This window comes from Lissotriton vulgaris, chromosome 10 (assembly GCF_964263255.1).
Source record: "Lissotriton vulgaris chromosome 10, aLisVul1.2, whole genome shotgun sequence".
In the NCBI taxonomy this organism is placed as follows: domain Eukaryota; kingdom Metazoa; phylum Chordata; class Amphibia; order Caudata; family Salamandridae; genus Lissotriton; species Lissotriton vulgaris.
In genome coordinates, this window is record NC_141698.1 from 818730921 (window position 1) to 818751690 (window position 20770).

The following is a 20770-nucleotide window of genomic DNA, read 5'->3' on the forward strand; positions in this document are numbered from 1 at the left end:
TTGTTACTCATAGTTACACCTTGATGCTCGGGGCATGGGGCATCACAGCCATGGCTGTTATGTATTACCCACCAAGAGGCATTCAAATTTGACAAAACGTTTTTACATTGCTAGTGGCAATCTTGTCTGAGGTAGTAAGTTGATCACTGCTGGTACTCCTGCATGGGGTGCCCTCCAATATAATCTTGTCTGATATGCTCACTATTACAACAGTAGTAGTAATATTTCTGTTTCTAGAACTGTAACACCTGTTACTAACAGTTACTCAGTTTAAAGGTACTCTGCTGCCTTCCTCCACTAGCTTGCTGGGGCATAAATCTCCGTAACTCCCCTACAACAGATGTTTCCATCAAAACTACAGCCACCTCAATCCCGGTGTTCCAGTTACCAGATTTATAAGGGCTCATAGAGGAACTAAAGGACAAGCTGGCCAAAATATATTTTTTTCTAAACCTACGCAGGCACCTGGGTTTGTCTTTGTAGCTGACTCAGAACCTGGGTCATGTGGTGATTGCATATTTTGCCTGTTAGTTTTTAAGACATTAGCTTCCTGTTAAACTTGCATACTGTTGGCTAGATATAAGAATTTGTAACCAATCTGGATATCATGGAAGCACCAAAGTGTTGATTTTTTTTGAAGCTGTGACTAAAGAAAGGAACAACTCCTGTAGCAGTTGTACCTCTATGCTGCAATTACCATTTGTTCAGTCGTCACACTTGACCGAATACTAGACCCTTGAACAAGAGGGGTATATTGTGGGTGGGGGGGAGGAAGGTGATTGGTAGGAAGGAACATAGTACATTAGGAAGCTGCAGTGAGGAAATGGATATAGAAAACCATTATGGTGTGCCCAGGGAACCAATAATCGTATTACCTTCTTTCTCAAGCCCAGGGGTCTCCAACCTTTTTATATTGAGAGCTACTTCTGATCACTGAAAATCATCGTGAGCTACCGAAGGCAGGGCAAATCGTGCAGTGTACCAGACACTCCCAGTCCCAACTTCATTGACTTAAAGCCTAATGTCCATAGGCCAGATAATATGGTTTGAACAAAATACTTTAACTTAGGGGCATTATGACAGGGCTGACATGTATGTCAGTGAGACAATGGTCTTTCAGGATGTTTGAGAATGTGTGCCTATGAATGGGATATATGTGCATGGGTGACAGAGCATGTATTGTATGTACTTGTAGCACAGGACCTACCTTTCGCCATATGTGGCACAGTTACATGTAGAACACAACAATTTTTTTTAAATGGGAGAAGTTTACAGTGCAAAAAATGTTCTGTACAAATGTTCCATATTAGGAAAAATTTTCAGCACTTTACATCTTTCCCACCTAAAACAATGGCTGTATTTTTTGGTCTCACTAGAGTCAGCACATGCGCTGCTCTTGCGAGAAATTTAGTAGGTGACTTAAAAGTGCTACCCAGGCTGGCCACCAGCTTGCTATTACAAGCGCGTGTGAAGTGCACAGCACTTTTTTCCCGTCACGCGGGTGCGCACAACTCGCGTCACCACTCGCATTTTTATTTTATTATATTTTTGCAAGCTCAGAGTGCGTCATCGCGATCACTTTCGCTTTCACCGTGATCGCGATGACCTTCGCAGCCACGTGGCGTTACTTTTAAGGCCACACAGCCAATACTTGCTTAGGACTTGTGCCACGTACAATGGTGTAAGCCATATGCAGCAGTTTCACCTACCCCATAATTGGGTTTCTCTGCAAGGTCATCACATTTGATGCATGCACCCAGTCCTGGCTGCCTCTGATACCATGTGTGATTCTAGCCCTAGCCTCGCACAGGTCTACCTCTGCCTAAAGCTCGCACAGGTCTACCTCTGCTCTACTTAGACCTTACAAAGGCGCGCAACACACTACTGAAGGACAGTCCTGACCTTTTGCCACCCTGACCCGGCAGCACTCGTTTTCCCGCCACGGGGCACTCCAGCTCTGAGTCCTCGGTGATTTACTCCGTGAATTGATCTGGAGCGTGACGCTTCCCGGGAACTCCAGCTCGGTGATTTACTCCGTGCATTGATCTGGAGCGTGACGCTTCCCCACCCTGGGAGACAAATGACTTCATTACGCCACGTGCTGTGTTTCCTCATGCAAGCATGAAATGAAGCACTGCAATGATCATTTGTGTTCAGCTTGCGCAAGAAAGTGTTGCCATATGCGTTGCAGCTTCACAAGAAAGCTTAGGAACATGCGCTGTAGCCCTGCATATTGCCGGGGCATCTTTGCACTGTGGCTGCCTGAACACAGACATATGCATCCCATGCACACACATGCATAGTAGCCCTGCACTGTGCCTGTGACACCGCAGTCATCTGCAGCCCTGCGTATAGAAGTAAAGTTAATTAATGCATGGCTACATCCAAGTCTGGAAGCCATCCCCTTTAAGTACTAGTTGAGACCTTTCAAAATAATGTTTTCAGTTTTTTTAAGGGTGATAGTCAAATGGTTCGATTTAACTACAAATTCCAGAGTTCAGTAAGTGGTAAATGAAAATCTAGGATAGAAACATGGTAACCATATTAAGAGAGCAGGCATGTGCTCTGTACTTGAAAGTGAAGACAAATGCATCTGGCACAGCTGACATGTTACATGCCCTTCTACATGTAATTGTGTTACCAGTTGACAGCCATGCCAGCAGGGGCCCCTTATTATAGTTATAGGCCTTAGCTTCACAGCCCCAGTTGTAAATGGCCTTTCTAGGTTACAACTATCCATTGCAGTAAATCCCAAATCTACCGCAATATGAGTGGCCTGGCAAGTTTTCTCAGTGGAGGAAATCCATACTGAAATCAAACTTAATCCAGCATGTAATAAATTATAAGAGGTCTTTATAGCATCAACTCAAAACATATAAGGTGTTCCAAAAAAAACAATCATTGGCAAAGCCAATAGGTCTCGCTTTTGGGACCTTATAAGTATTTAGTTATGCAGCACAATATCCTTGATGCAACAACACCAACTGTTGCATGACTAAACACTTATAAGGTCCCAAAGGCGAGACCTATTGGCTATGCCAATGCTTGTTCATTTATAAATATGGCACCATGTATACCAGCCACTGGGAGCACAATGCCTGCTGTGTGTAAACTTAAGAGTTTACTTAATGTTTATATGTTTCCATAAACTCATCAGTTAAATGTTCTCCCTTTTCCAGGTGTCACTTTTACAAACGCTAGGCATTTTGCTCCCAGTGTCCTGTAGACCTGGTTCATTATTCATAATAGTAAAATACAACCATTTGTTGAATGGGAGGAATTTAAAGTGAAGAAACATGCTTCATAAAACATTAACAAAACACGAGGGGACCGCTTCTGGTCCCCTGCAAGATGCACAGCCGAGTCTGCCATAAATGAATCCAATAAATCAATTTTTACGTTATTTCTTCAGTTATTCCACTTATTTTTCCATATATTTCATCTAATTTTTACCGTTTCAATTTATTTTACTCATTTTTCTTTGTTGTTCAAAAAGCACATAGGAGCATTAAATGTTTCCGTATGCAACAATATTTATTAAAAATCGCCCAATGCATTTCGGGGTAGACCCTTCGTCAGGGGCATCTAAAATGTAAACAAATCAATAAACAATCATTTAATGCTTATGTTACAACTATCAAATTCCAGCACATTAACCTACCATTGTTTTTTTTAAAAAAGACACCTCTAAATTGCGTCATATCATCTATGTAAACCCTCACTAAAACAATCCCCATGCGTAACACCCCTTCTTTTCAAACCTAACCCTGTTAGTTAAACAACCCATCCCATCTCCATGAGTGCTTGCTATCGTTACTTTTGCCCAGTAAACAATTATCCAACAGCTAATGCTGCAATAGTAACAACTAGCTTACAGTGGCACAAGTTCCTCTTTAAGATTTATAACAGCATTTTCCTTATATTTACTTCGTTTTTAATCCCTTTCAAACATCGTTACGTTTTCATGTGGTGCTGCCTGCACGTTCATCCTTCTTAACTAACGCTGCTTTAGCAACTGCAAACCTGTGCTAGCACTTATCACCCACTCTGCCCACCAGGTGATTAATCATGTGTCTTTGTTTAAGAGCTCAACAGTTTTAACTCGTTCTTCACAGTTTATACCATCGCACTGGAAGTCTCAAGTCACTACATTTCCCAGAATACCTTTCAACAAAGACATGTGATTAATCACCTGGTGGGCAGAGTGGGTGATAAGTGCTAGCACAGGTTTGCAATAGCTAAAGCAGCGTTAGGGGATGGTTTGTAGTTTGAAAAGAAGGGGTGTTACGCACGGGGATTGTGTTAGTGAGGGTTTACATAGATGATATGACGCAATTTAGTGGTGCCCTTTTTAAAAAAAACAATGGTAGGATAATGTGCTGGAATTTGATAGTTGTAACAAAAGCATTAAATGATTGTTTATTGATTTGTTTACATTTTAGATTCGGAACACAACACATTAAGGAGGGTCTCAGGGATAGTTTAAAGACCTGCAAGGTGTGTTTCCCCTAATTAACAATCATATACCACGCAACACCTTGGGTCTAGGGACAGTGGTGAAAAAATGAGCGAAAAAGGAGACCAGCTAGGATGAAAATATGTCAACAGGTTTGGATCACAACCACCTCATCAGGTGAGGAGAGAACTTTGTTGCCAGAACCCATCATTCACAAGTTGTGAGTTATCATCATCTGGGTCTGGCCTCCTCTCGTTGGGGTACTCAGTCTGGGAAATTGACTGAGATGCCCTCAACTGTTTTCAAACCAGAGGATGGCTGATGACTACACTGAGTGCACCATGAAACCCGTGAGCATATATTCTTGCTAAGTGAAGAGGGGTTTTTAAACAAAAAATAAAAAAGTGCAGCGCTAAATGATATGAAAAAAGTGTGTTAAAATTGGCTAAGGGAACTCCGTACCAACTTTATTCTCAGAGTGCCCCTGTCAAGGTTAAAAAGCAGTATGCTAACAATTGAAGGTCAAATGTTAAGCGATGAGTTAGGTCGACATGTTTCTGCCCTCACAAGAATCTAACAGTATCGGGGCATTCCTCAATACCAATTGAACTAGAAAAATATAAAGCTGCTGCTAAGCGTGAGAAACCAAAAAAGTGGTAAATACAAAATTAAACAGTTCATATACTCCACCGATAATATACAGCTTGCCAGAAGTGGAACTGATTATCGGTTACCCACAGTTGTTGGGTGTCACCCTCACCTCTACCTGGTAACTACTCAGGGAAGGGGGCCCCGCTCTGTCCGTCGGTACCCCGGGGCGGTCATTACCTTTACCTGTGCTCATCCTCTGGTAGCTTGACACAGAGCAGTCAGGCTACACTAGAGGCAATGTAAAAGTATTTGTGCGCACGCACACAGTGAAATCACCAGTTTAGAAAAATAACCAGTATTTATCTGAGTAAAACAAGACTCAAACTATAAAATACCCAACAAACACAAGTCAAGATACAAATTTTGCAAACGTAAATCAAAATGCAGTGCTTAGAAATCTCTAACTTGGGCTATCTGGTTGCGCTTGATCGGGGTAAATACAAAAGTTCGGTGCAACCACGATGGAGCGCGGGCCGGATTCAGGAGTCACCCATACCTGCTGACAGTATCTTGAAGGCGTCGAAGCTCTGGAATGATGCGTTGAGCAAAGGAGGAGATGCATTACTTTTGAAGGCGAAGCGTAATTTCCGAATTCAGGCAACGTTGCTGATGTGTCGACGTCAAGAGCGCTGTGTGGTAGGCCAAGGCGTCAAAGTCGAACTGATGGGCAGTAGGCAATGTGTAGTTAGCATAAAGCTGCACAGGGCTGGAAATGAGTCTCAGTTGGTATTGGTGCGTCGCAGACGTCGACAATGTGGTGTCCGAGACTCATACAGCAGCGGTGTTTTGGAGGTGCTGCGTCGGAAAAGTTGGGGTTGCATTGTACATTGAGGTGGTTGCGTCATGCACTCGGTGCTAGTAGCAAGATGCAGGGGAAGTCCTTGTAGACTGTTTAGAGATGCAGGATGTAGAGAGTCAAGTTCAGTTCTCTCACTCCCAGGCAAGATGCAGCAGGCCTACACAGCAAAGCAAGAAGCAAAGTGATAGTCCCTCCTGGCAGCACAACATTGGTTTCCAGAGGTGTTCTGATTATATGGTGTCAGAGGTCCAGTACTTATACCTATTTTAACCTTTACAGTCGGGAGACTTCAAAGAAAGGTCTTTGTGGTGCACAAGGCCCTGCCCTTTCTTTTCCCGGCTCCAGGCTCTCTACAGGTGGGTGTGCAACCCTTTGTGTGGGGACAGGCAAAGCCCTATTCAGGTGCAAGTGTCAGCTCCACCCTCTCGCTATAGCTCAGGAATACCCATCAGCCTTGTGATGGGACTTCAGGATGTGAGTGGCACACCTCCGCTACCTTTGTGTGTGACTGTCTAGACGGAATGCATGAAGCCCAGCTGTCACCCAACCCAGACATGTATTCCAGAGACAGGCAGCAGGCACAGAATGGTTAAAGAAAAGAAAATGACAACTTTCTCAAAGTGGCATTTTCAGACCTGCAATTTAAAGACCAACTTCACTAAAATATATTTCTTAATTGCTAGTCCAGAGACACTAAACTTACTCTTCCCATCATTTCATAATTTGAAGTTACACTCCTAAAATGTTACAAGACAACTCCTATGTTAACCTATAGGAGAGATAGATCTTGCCGCAGTGTAATAGGAATTTAGGAGTATTACACTACAAGGACATGTAAAACTTAAAGTACATGGCCTACCTTTTAAGTCCACTGCACCCTGCCCAGGGGCTGTCTAGGGGTGACCTTTGTGAAATAAAAAAATGTTTAGGCCTGACAAGTGGTTAACTTGTCAAGTTGAGATGGCAGTGTAAACTGCACACACCGCCTCCACGGTGGCAGGCCAGAGACACGTTTGAAGAGCTACTCATGTGGTTAGCATAATCAGTGCTTCAGGCTCACTAGTAGCATTTGAATTTCAGTCCCTCGGCACATGTAGTGCACTGTACTTCGGACTTATCAATAAATCAAATATGCAAATAATGGAGAAACCAAATGCCATTACATTTTAGACACAGAGCACATGCCCTTTAGCACTTGTCAGCAGTGAAAAAGGGCACAGAGCCTTAAAGCCAGAGAAATGGAAGTTCAGTACAAGTCAAAAAAGGAGGTCAGAAATCTCAGGTGAAACCACACCAAAAGATGCCAGGTCATTAGGCCTCATAATGGCAAGTCAGAGTTGATCAAGTCAAGTTATTTTTCGCACCTACTGGTCTGTTCTAAGGAGTGAACATAATCTGGAAAGGAATAGGTGTTCCGTTCATTCAGAAAGTGAATGAGCAATAAAGATGCTGTCTGTTTAACAAAAGAGGTCAAATCTCAGTTTGTCTTTTTACTAATTGCTGCTTGGAAAATTTAGTTTATTGTTCATTCTCTTACTACAGGTTTTTGTCAAGTGAGCTGTCTGGCCATCATTGTGAAACACAAGTCTGTAAGGTGTCAGTTTTCTTTCTAATCCAACATTTAAATAGCATGTAAATGAATTGTACAAATATTTAAAAACATATCAGGAATTACAAATGTACCTTTTTTTGCAACTGAAAGTGTGATGCAAAGAAGATTTAAAATAGGAGCAAAGCCAATCAGACCACTGTACTTGGGGATGTGTAAATGGCACATATTTATAGAAACTCAATTTCCAAACCATGTTTGTACACTGTTTAGTTTCATCAGTAAAAGCGCATTTCAGTGGGAAATTTTGTGAGTATTCCAACGGCCCCAGCAGCGCTTGGGTGCCTGGCTTCACCTTGGGGGTGCCCAAGAGTGGACATTTCATAGGAAAGCCAAGAAGGGTTCCACAGTGGTATGAATACAGCGCTACGAGACCTCTGGGTAGAAGTGCGCTATATAAATACAAATACATTTACAATGTAAAATCTGCTGTTTGGAAAGTACAGTGTGCATTATGTCCTGTCCGTATTCTACCAACCCACCAGTGCAGACTGCGACACCTGCTAGTTAATTCATCCCCACTCCTCCCTACAGATACCCCTGGCCATCCTCCCAAACCCCCTCCCCGACTCTCCCCTTTCCATCTCCCTTTATATGCACACTCCCCTCTTTACCACCCCCTTTTTTGTTTGTTTTTGTTTTGTTTCAAACCTTACCCTCCCCATTCTCCTGTCCCATCCTCCCTCCCTTTCTCTCCTCCTTATCAACCTCCCACCCCCTGCAACTCTCTTTCCCGCTGTCGGCAATGTAGGCAGACACTTGCCCCCCTATCCAGTATGGGCAGCCACTATTGCACATCTAAAATCTGGTGCACCGACCCCCCCCCCCCCCTCAGGGACGCAGTTGATGGAGCGAGATATTGAATAAGATTTTGTTCAAACTCGCAAAGTTAAACTTCCATAATAAGTATAACAGTACTAATGGCATGGGTTGAAATAGATAATCAACTTAGTTTTAAAATTGCAGACACTATACGCGGGACTAATGTGCTTTGATGTTGCATTTGCAAGTACGTGGAAAAATAATAAACTAACCTTGTCTTTTGTTTTTGTCAGTATTAAATGCGGCTGTTTAATTAATGGCATGTGCTTTATTATTTATGTGCAATATGTTTTGTCGTGTCTTTTCTGTGGCAAAAGCTCGTGGAGAATCCTTATGGCCTGAAACAAGAAGGTTATTATGAAGCTGCTTTTTGTGCTTTGGCTAGATAACATAATTAACTTGGTTAATATTTAGAAGAGGGGGTGGGTAACAGAATGGGTCTCAATTCACTAATTAATTATTGTCTTGTGTTTCTTTCAATATTAGTTTTCGAGTGGGCCTAAGTAGTGGCTGGTAGTGCTGAAAATGCGAAATTTGACCAGAGTGAAGTCATCACTCATGTGCAGAAAAAAGAGATTTTTTCTGAACAATTGAATATTAATTCGAAAGCAGTTTTGGTCGAGTTGTACGTGTTCTTGGAGAAGAGTCCAAGGACAGGAAGCCTGTAATGCCTGCCAAGATTAGGAAGTAAAGTTTTGTGTTCGGACAAATGTTTCATTTGCAAGGAAGCTAAAAGGATGGAAAATTTAAGAACAATAAGGGCTTATGATGTGCCCCGGACTTGGTCAGAAATGAATGACATAGGATGGTCTGACACCGCTCAGCCAATGATGTGTTCGGGTTTATGGAGAAGTATGCGGGATTTAGTTACTTTAGCTAGTTGGAAAGGTATAAAAACTCGCCCTACAGGCAGGAGGGGGCTCTTGTTTCCCGATTCCTGAATGACGTGCTGATGGACGTCTGGTGCACGTAAGGACAGTAGACTTTATTAATTATTCCTTTAGGTGAAGTGAGTTTTAGACAGGGAAATCGAATTTAGGGAATGGAAACTTTATTTTGCTTTAATTCGTGCTGATTGATTTACCTTTTTAAAATGTCAGACTAATGTGCCTTTCCTTGAATGATGCTTTCAAATTGCTAATAAAATAATGATTTCTGAATAAAAATGCTCTTTCCTTGAATAAAATAAAGTTAATAAAAATTAGATTTTAGAAATCACAGCTGGTCTTGTTTATTCATGGTCTAGTTATCATTATTAGATCCATTCGCCTTAGTGACTTAATTAAATGAGGTATGATTAAAACAATGGTAAGAAGTTATAAACTGCAGTTGTATATATCTTTGTAAATAGTTTATGAATAGTGTGTTTAATTAGGTCACATGATTCAGTCGCTCAAAATTATCTCTTCAGTTTATGGGCCTTAGTAGTGATTCATGATTAATGGTGAGTATTGTGAAGATGAGTAGTGTTATTGAGACAGTTTTTCATTAGGAGCGCTGGATCACAGTCTACACTGTCTCCTCCTCAGTACCTGATATGTCCCATCTACTCCAACTCACAGAATCATTCCCTTCATCACACCACACCCTATTACCCCCTTACATATCACCAATGCTTGAGACTTACGGTACTTCTGTGTGGATCCTATAAGGCGATTCCCCCCCCTTTTCCCTTTTCCCCTCTTCTCCTTCTCTTGTCTCTCCTGACGCTCGGAGGTTCTCGCTGACTTGCAACCACCCCCCCCTTCTCCTACCCAGAGCGTCTGCCTATTGCGGCCATCATCTAGTTGCCAACGTGGGGATTGACCTATGCACCATTTATGATGTCCATTGCAACGAACCAGGCGATACGTATTAAGTTGTGCGATTCGCTGAACTGTTCATGTTAATGGTATATCTCTACATTGTCATGCACCTTCTTTCCCTCTCCTCCCCTTCCATGTCCAGCCCCTTCCCTGATTCCTCCCCCTATTGATGTATCCATCATGTTTTAGCTTCCATTTTGTATAATTTCTGTTGCACTACTGGCACCCGCCGCAATGTGAAAACTGCATGTTGTGTATTTGCAAGAACAACGTGACAGGCACTGTGCCGTGCCGGCAACCTTGTGCATGCAAATGCCGGGGGTACTATGGGTACCCCTAAGTGCACCCCCAACACAGAAGACTGCATGCCTTTCCATGGCGGCATCGCCGCCATGTAAAGACCAATTGGCGCCTACATCATGATATGGATCGTGGTGTCTTGCAGACACCGCCACCATGTTATGTTACTCTTTCACTGGCGGAAAAGCGGCGGACCGTCTTTCTGCCGCCGTGGATCCCTCAGCTATACTAATATGGCGGGGGGTCGCCCCCGCCGGGCCAGCGGTGGCTACCGACGGGGCAATCCGCCCGCCATCCTAATGGACCCTTAAGAGTTAAGTTGAGGTCATGTGTTTCCTAAATGTGGCTAGATTTGTATTTTATATGGAGAAAAAGTTTATAGTCTATTAGATAAAACAAGAGTTTTTTATACTGCAGACATGCTGATCTTGAATATTTGAAGGTGATCTCATATGTGATAATTAAGAAAACGGCAGCTCAGTAAATTAAAATATTTGCCCAGGATCACATAATTTGAAAACCAGTTAATCGGTTAACAGCATTACTTTTATGTCGAGTAGATTAAGTCATTTGACCTATATTTTTAGGATTTTACGAAGCTTGAAACATGCCTTTTATTTATTGGTGCTAGTCCATCAAAAATGTATTATTAGAATATAATCGTTTGATGCTCTTGTTGAGTGGATGGTGAATGGCAATACACTGGTTAGGCCCCGAAGCGCCTAGTGTAGAGGCCTGTATTAGAAACATGAAACAATGATCCCTAGATGAAGAAATAAAAATGAAACTTACAAGAAAGGCTTTTAACTCTTGCCACAGTTTTAAGTCCTCTGGCAGTTTATCGACTAAACGGAAGCACCCGCCACCCGCCTGATGAATGACCAACTTGAACTGCATTATATTTGTAATTATGTAAGGATAGCAGGGACTGTAGTTTTTTCACTCGCTCAGTAATTAAGTGTTTTATAACCTTCAAAGTGATCCACCAGTTAAGTAGTGGTTTCCTTCTCAAAAAACATCTGCGGGTATAGCATATTTCAGTAAATGTGCATGTAATGGCTAAGTATCCATAGAAATAGATATGTAGTATTCCTTTTATGTCTTATAAGAATGTAGAAATTCTGCTGTTTTGACCAGCTGGCTGTTTTAGTTCTTTCTTCATGTAGACTAGGCTAAATCAGATTTCGAGAACATTTGACTTTTGCGTAGCCGCACTGAATCACAACGGGAAGCCAGGGTCATCCAATCAGCTGCAACAATTTGAACCTCAACAATAATGCACAAACAAGTACACACTGTAGGAACTCGTCACCTCTGCGACATCATGTGTGATTACGAAGGTGACTGCGTAATGGTATGAGATGCAGGTTGCAGTTACAAATCAATTGGTAATGATGTGAAATTAGAGTTCTCAGCAGAAGTGGTGGGTCAGGAAAAAACTGTTTGACATTGACTTTGACAGACACGGGACAATTCAGCTTGGTATGGACAAACCCAGAGACCATGCAGCGCTTAAGTTTCGAAAGGTGACATAGTGATTGCATAAAAGCTGGAAGAGCAGGTGCTTTTATCGCAGACTACTGGGAAATTACACCATGGCTGCTGCAGTATTTTAGCTCTGCTGAAAAATACATGCACCCTTTTTAGTACAAGGTTAGTTTCTTGAAGGCTGTGTGCGCCTACAGAGGCAAAGCAGGGAATGGGAGAAAAAACAGCCTGGAAGGGCATTGTGTACAGTCTACCAGGCGTATACGTGCATAGATCTCTGAGCGGTTAGAACACAGCCTTTAAAGATCCACCCATTGCCTTCAAGCAATATATGAGCAGGCATGGCAATAGTGAAGCTGTGATTGTGTGCTGTTTGGACTAGAGCCCATACCACTTAGCGAAGGCTGTACGAGGCTGCCCAATCGAAGAGTCCCCAGACGAGGTACTGTCTGACAGGCCTGCTTATAAAATGGCGATCACTGAGGTAACACCCACATAGCCTAACGTGAGAATTGGCTAGTTGGTACATATATTGCTACAATCTCGACATACTATCACAGCCTTGATCTAATACGATACAACTACTCCCCTGGGTTGATTATCAAGATTGTAGTGTGCCCCGTGAATGTGAGGGGGCCACCAGTTCCCTGAATACAGCACAGAACTCGACCAGAAAACCCCTGCTCTGCCTGGCACTAACCACAAATCTGTGCACTATAGTGTCTTTTTATGAGCAAATCTGACATTTTAATGTGCTGCTGAACATTGAAGCGCTAGATAAGCACTAGAGGAATTGGGTCCTGGTATCACGCAAGAGTTTCACAGGATTAACATCACCCCATCATCTGTCTTCAAAATGGGCGATAAAGAAAATGGGAAAACTTCCAAACCACTGAAAGCTGACCCGCCAACACCGGTTTCCCCATTTAAAGGGAAAAAGGAATTTAGTGAAGCAATGGAAATTATTTTGAGCAGACTGGAAGAAGTTAAAGACTTGGCCAAATCCACCAAAGAGGAGGTAGTTGCGGTCAGACAAGATATTGGAGACATCAACTCTAGGCTGTCAGAGTCTGAAAGTAGAATAAGCAAGTTGGAAGATGCCGAGAACAAAACCTGCAGAGCCATTAAAAATCTCACCTTGAATTCTGACCACCTCTCAAGGAAAGTGGCGGAGTTGGAAGATAGAAACAGGAGAGGGAACCTAAGAATTTTTGTTATTCCAGAAAACTCAGAAGATTCTTCAGGCTCTTGCATAACCTTCCTCAAACAATGGTTTACACAGGCCACGAACCTCACCTTCACCCAGCCACTGGAGTTTGACCGTGCGCATAGGGTCCCGGGAAGAATAACAAAAGACCAGAAAGGTCCTAGAGCGATAGTATGTAAACCACTGAGATTCCAACATGCTGAACAAATTCTTACATTTGTCCGCAAACACAACCATGTATTATGGAAGGGTCACAAAATATACATATCGCAGGACTTCGGTAAAGAAACTATGGATACCAGGAAAGCATTTCTTGCATTGAGACCGCAGCTGAAATCACTTGGCCACGAATATGGATTCATCGGCCCGGCGAAATTTAAAGTAATAATCCAAGATGTATCCCAGGTTTTCTCCGACCCACAAAAACTAAAACGACTGCTACATAACCAAGAGGATGGTCGTATGGAAGTTACCCCACCGGATCTAGCGGGTGCGACAGCATCCGGCTATAAGTGATCACTTGCTACTGGAACTCTATAGTACTACCAACACAGCCTTTGTTCTGCTCTCCCATGTTATGTTGCTATATTTTTTGGTCATTACTTGCTGATACCCAATCAATAGCGATGTATTATAGCTTTAAGCTACTGTGGCAATATTGAGCTTCCAATTGCTGTCTAGTATGAGCACTCACTTTGGTGACATCAGGAATGGTTTTAGTTCTTACGTAGATACCTGGCTTGTTAAGGGTTTGCTTTGGCCCGGCCATTGAGTGGTATTGACGGAAATTCTACAAGTCTCAAATGTAGTCGGTGAAGAGGTTCTACAAAAGTTGGTTAACTCTTCACATCCATGTTCAAAATTGCATTTGCAGATCCTACAATGTATTGATCTGAGTAAGTTGCTTGGAGGCGGCCTCGCGGTCGTCCCCGAGTCGCCATGTTCTTCTTCTACAATTGGAGTGGGATGGGAGGGAAGAGGGAGAGGGTGGAGGGGGGGGGGGGGTAGTGGAGGAGGGTCCAGGGGCTGGGGAAGCGTTTGGTATATTTTGTTCTGTTTGCTTTTACACTGTCCATTTGGGTTTCTATTGTGTTTCCAGGAATTTACTAGTGTTCTTGCCTATACTAAAACTAGTGCTTGCACCTCACTGCAGCTGATCTATCCACAAGGAGTACACCTACCACTACTGTTCAGAATTTCCTACCGAATTGTTGGTAATGTGGTCTCATCAACAAAAAGCATGGTCATTGCCCTAGGCCTACTGTGGATTTCACTAGTTAAAAGGGTATGTTGATTAATAGGTACAATCTGTTCCTTCATATGGTATACCTGTAACACATGATGGCATCCTCCGTTGACACTCCTATAGGGACTACGAGAATAGGTAACCTTAAAGTACTCTCACTGAACGTGAAGGGCTTGAACCAGCCGGTTAAACTGCAGAAAATATTAGAATACCTTCGTAGACAGAAGGGGGAAATAGCTTTGCTGCAGGAAACAAAACTAGAAGCAAAAAATTTCCATACCTTACGGAATAAATACTATACAGAAGTGTTGGGATCTGAAGCCATAACTAAGAAAAACGGTGTAGTAATATTGATAGCAAAAAAGGCCAAAGTAGACGTAGTTTCCTCCACAATAGACACAAAAGATAGATGGATTACGGCGAAACTGATTAAGGACGATACTGAATTTTATATTACATCTGCATATGCCCCTAACTCGCATGAACCCTCTTTCTGGTCAGAACTCACAAAACAAATAGACACTATTCCGGACTCGGCGGTCCATATTCTGGCAGGCGATTTCAACCTTCCATTCGACCCTACCTTAGATAGGGACTCTAAATGTAATTTCCGACCCAGCAAAGCTCATAAAGACTTCACTAGACTGTGCAGCAGATTTAACATGATAGACACATGGCGGTTACAAAATCCCGATGGCAGAGACTACTCTTTTTACTCCCCTCCACATGATTCATTCTCACAAATCGATTATTTATTCATCACTAGGAACGCGGTAGCCAGGATCGAGGAAACAAGCATCGAGCCAAGGCTCGCCTCAGACCACTCATGCATCTCACTAACTATATCAAATGTTAAACCAATACTCCGTCAGTCAATGTGGCGCCTTAACGATGCCATCCTGAATGACGAGAAACACAGAGACACCATAGGAGCCGCCATTAAAGAATACTTAACAATTAATAAAGAGGGTGACACTACTGACTCCATCAGGTGGGAAGCTCTAAAAAGTACCATAAGGGGCCTCATCATAAAAATAACGTCCGCGGTAAACAAAAATCACAATGCTGCTTTATTGGAATTAGAAAAAAATATCTCGAAACTTCAGAGTGAATACCTGAAAAATAGATCTGCTGAAACGCTCAATAACTTAACAAACCAGAAGTACGCCTACAACAAACTAATAAGTGAAAGAGCAGGAGTCTGGTTGGACAGAAGAAAACGGTTTAAAATTTGCGAATCAAATAAGGCAGGAAAGGGCTTAGCAGCCTACCTTAAATTTAAAATACAAAAAAACACAATCAACTCCTTGATAGATGACAAAGGTATGCCCAATTCGGACCCCCTTAAGATTGCGGAACTGTTCAAAGACTTCTATGAGAAATTATATGCCAAAAATAATAATGTGAAAAAGGAGAGGGTGGGAAATTACCTTAGTACATGTAAATTACCAACACTCACCAACACAGAACGTGAGAAACTAAATGAGCCGATATCAGAGTCGGAAGTCACATGTGCGATCAAGTCGCTTAAAGGTGGGAAAGCCCCCGGCCCTGACGGGTTCACAGCAAAATTTTATAAATGTTTCTCCCAGACACTTACATCACCAATATTAAATATGTTCCATGAGATTAGCGAAACCGGAGCGGTGACAGGGACACTAGCTGAAGCGGTTATAGCTGTCATACCAAAAGAAGGGAAAGACCCCAAGCTCCCGAAGAACTATAGACCCATTTCGTTAATCAACTTAGACTGCAAGCTTCTGGCTTCAATATTGGCACAACGCATTCAGAGGGTCCTTCCATCTCTAATTCATCCCTCACAAGCGGGCTTCCTAAAAAATAGGTTATCAAGCGATAACACTAGAATCCTGGCACATGTCATCGAGAAGGCAAAATTCCTTTCCATGTCTACTGCGGCAATAACACTTGACGCAGAGAAGGCATTCGATAAAGTGGATTGGTCGTATTTGGAGGCTGTCCTGCACAAGTTTGAATTAGGTCCTTTTTTCACTAAAATGGTCATGTCATTGTATGCCTGTCCCTCGGCGAGAGTTAGGGCGGGAGGGGCTTTCTCCTCACCGTTTAAATTACAACAAGGGACTAGACAAGGATGCCCCCTATCTCCTTCTTTGTTTCTCTTAGCAATTGAGCCCTTCCTGTATCAAATCCGTAATAATGACAACATCCCTGGGATTCCATTTAATGATTGCATTATAAAGCTGACCGCTTACGCGGATGATGTATTAGTTCTGTCTGAACAGGCTGATAAAGCAATACCTGCCTTGCTGTCCACGATTGACAAATTCTCTGACGTGTCTGGTTACTCCTTAAACAAAGATAAGACTGAGGTCAAACTATTAAATAATATGAGTGGCAAAGACATATTAGGTAACTCGGGGCTCACCTGGCAACCGAAGAGTTTCAAATACTTGGACTTGGAATTTGAAAAAGGCCTAATTACGACACTAAAAATTAACGAAGAGCAACTCCTAAAGAAAGTAAATAAGCTCCTAGAGGGGTGGTCTCCAAAGTACTTATCGTGGTGGGGAAGAGCGGAGTCACTGAAAATGATGGTCACTCCCCTAATTAATTACATGGCAAGCATGCTCCCTATGACTTTCTCTGAAGACTTTCTACAAAAAATGGACAAATTATTCAGTACATTCCTATGGCAGGGAAAGAAGCCCAGGGTGTCAATGAAAAAACTACAATTACCTAAGATAAAAGGCGGCCTGGGTCTTCCCAACTTTAGAAATTATCAATCAGCTTTTTTGTGCAAACAAGGGGCATGTTGGTTTAACGAAGACTCTAGTTGTATACCACTATGGATTGAAATAGAGAGCTCCATCATAGGCAAAGCCCCTCTTACAGGGATACTCACCATGGATCTGTCACACCTTACACACTCCAAATACATCCTCCTTTACACTAGGAGAGTGCTCCTTAGACTTGACCAACCACACAATACTGGCCTCCAGATAAAAAAAACGACTTCCTCATCCCTATGGCGCAACCCAAACATCCGGATTAACGGAACATCACCCTTCTGGGAACACTGGTCAGTAAAAGGCATCAGCATGGTCTTAGACTTATACGATGGTCGTATGCCACTGCCCCACTCTACTATTCAGACTAAACATTGCCTCCAGCCAATTGACTTTTATGCATTCCTAAAGTTGAAAACAGCCTTATCCACACGATCAGTACATTCTCAGACCCATGGTTATAATCAGTACTCCATCGTCTAAAGAAAACAGGTAACTTTGTCTCGAAAGTTTATAAAATGCTTGCACCTTCGCTAGGCAAAGCCCAAAGACGGAATGAGGTTAAGTGGGAAGAAGAACCTAATACCTCTCCCAAACCAAATATATGTTGCTAAACAGGGTTTTCTGGACCCCCCAAAAACTATTCAAGCTTAACCTAAGAGACACCCCCACATGCTGGAATTGCTCCACAACCGAAGGTGACCTACCACACATGCTCTTCCACTGTCCCTTACTACAAAAATACTGGTCAAACGTCTTTGACTACATTGAGCACATATTTAAGATTAAGCCAAAGAGGGAATTTATTTACAAACTACTAGGTGCTATTGATCCAACACTAGCAAGAGATCATGATCGTCAGCTATTGGACCTCCTACTTACACTAGCGTGCAAAGTCGTTTTGTGCAAATGGAAGAGCGCCTCGGAGGTCTCGTTCACTATGTGGAAAGAATGGCTATCATGCATTAGAGGGACCGACAATGCTGCTTTGCACTCTTCCCCATGGCATGTAACTAACAAAAAACTGTGGAACGCTCTTGATACATCCTCTTTCTCGTTCGACCCACCGAAGAATGCTACCTGTACAGTAGGTCAGACTAAAAACTACCCCCAGTACTAGGAATCTAAGACACGGGTGCTAGTGCGAGTATTGCAAGTGGGCCAATTGAATGTCAGGGTATTATGCAATAGATATAAGGTCATCTTGCGGTACCTTATGTTACACACTAAAGAACACAGTCAATGGAAACACAATTTATGTCAACTGTTTTATTTTATTTCTCTACCCACATAAGCTTGTTTTACTGTCTTATATGATGACGTCTTAATTGTTACTCTATTCATTTTTTTTGTGTTGAAATTTTTTATTAGAAATTTGAAGATAAAAGTACAGATGGAAATAATGATACAGAGTAAAATCTTTGGTAAGAAAAAAAAAAATACTCTATTCATTTTTGAAAACGATGTCTTGAGTTAAGGCCTCTCCTTACGAGTATAACCTTGGACCCTCAATGTCAGACCACATTTAGGTACTCCATGCGTGAATTTGACATCTGACCTTTACGCGCTATGTGGGCTTGTGCTGTATTCACCTTATTTTGTTATCTTACTTTACTTTACTTTACTTCAACACAAATTGATCTATGTATGTATCATTGTAGGTATCTTTTATGTATTTTTGTACCATGTATGTATCAATTGTATACATCATTGTTTGAACTTACTTACTTTTCCTTTTCTTGCTCAATAAAAACGATTTGAACACAAAAAAAGAACAGAGCCTCTTTAAAAGTGCAGACGCATATGCTTTACTAGGAAATCATAAGCAATTCAAAAGTGTTTTTCATCAGAATCTGTTAGCTAGTTCAGATCGAAGCATTTTTAAACAAACCTGCGTGTTCACTGTGCTCTGTCCTAAACTAACAATAGCATTTTTAAAATGCTCATGATTATTCTTAATATATATATATCTATATATATATATATGTATATATATTACCTACTGGCGGTCGCCAGTAGGTAGTTATAGTTAGGATTTTTTTCAATGTTAAATCTCAAAATTCTATTTGGAATAACTTTGGCACCGGTTGACGAATCTGCCTGAAAATTTCCTGAAAATGGCCTCGTCGAGCTCCGGTCCTTCCTTGAAAGTTTGGGGGGGATTCGTCAAGCGGGGGGCGAGATAAAAGGGGGGTCCCAAAACGCGTTTTCCCCATGTTAATTTCCATAGGGCGGTCGATTTCACTTTTAGCCCGAACGGCTGAATGGATTTACACCAAACTTGGCAAAATTGTAGGGACTGGTAGCCCGATGTGCCTTTGCTATGTCTCAAGATATGTGCTCCAGTGGATTTTGAGTAATTTAGGTTCAAAAAAATATATATATCTATAGCAGCGCACCGGTGCGCGCACCGGAGAGCGCTCCAGGCCCGACACGCGAGGTGCGCATGAAAAGCTGATTGGCTCTCGGGTGTCTGTAAACATTCCAAACAGTCCAGAGCGGTCGCCATCTTGTGTCTCGGTAAAATCGAGACATAAGAGGCGGCTAAAACAAAGTGGGAACTGACCATAAGGCGTCAGGGATAGACCCCTTTGACCCCCTAGGTTTGATGTGGGGGCTATAAAAGGGCCCCGCGGGGCATTTAAAATATTTTTTTTTTTCGTTTTGCGCGGGGGAAGCGCACGGTGCGCGCACCAGGTAGCGCACCGGGGAGCGTAAAATGAGGGAAAAAGATGAGTTTTCAAAAAAATGAAGTTTTTATTTAGAAATTGGAGGTAGTTCTAAAAAGAACTTTTTTTTTTCTTCTTTTTGTTGTTTTATATTTTTTTTGTGTTTTTTGAACTTTTTGAACTTTTTTTGGCTTTTCAAAACAGTTTTATATTTTTTTTTGTATTTTTTAGGGGGAGAAACAAAAAAAGGGAATTGAAACTGGCTCAACTGGAGCAAAAAAACAAAAAACCCAAAAAATTATTTCTTTTTGGGGCACTTGTGATTATCACCTGCAAGGACGATGAGCTTAATACTTTGTTCCCCATAGGAGATAAGCTTGCCACAAGCAGTACAAGTAATTTTAAAATCAGCAAATCTCGGCTGAATGCAAGGCATCACCTCAGATGTTTCTGGTTGCGAGGAAGTGGGTTGGTTTCTTTGGGAGGGGGTCCTTGATGACTGGGGGAGGTTACTGGCCAGTTCCCGGAACTCTGCTCGAGAGTAGTTGTTTGGATGCTTTCTTGTCATGTGCCGAATCATGGTATAGTTACCAAAAGAATATTTCTTGTTTGGGTTGCCCCGTGAAAGTTCATCATTGCAGATGAGGCAAGTCACCTTGGGAGCATTCACCTTTTTTTTCCCCTCTGGAATTGAAAAAAACTGCCAAATAATGTGTGGTTTGGGTTTATAAGGTGTATTTTCTTCTGGCAGCCATCTTCTTCTCCCCTCCTCCTCTTCCTCTTCCTCCTGTTCTTGACCACCAATATAATTTGGAGCTGGTCCTCTTGGTGGTGGTGGTGGTGGTGGTGGGGCAGATGCACCAGCTGATGCTACTAATGAAGCCATTATTTAGAGCAAAAAAGTAGAGAGAGCAACAAACAGGTCTTCCTCAGTCAAAGGACAAAGTCAGAAT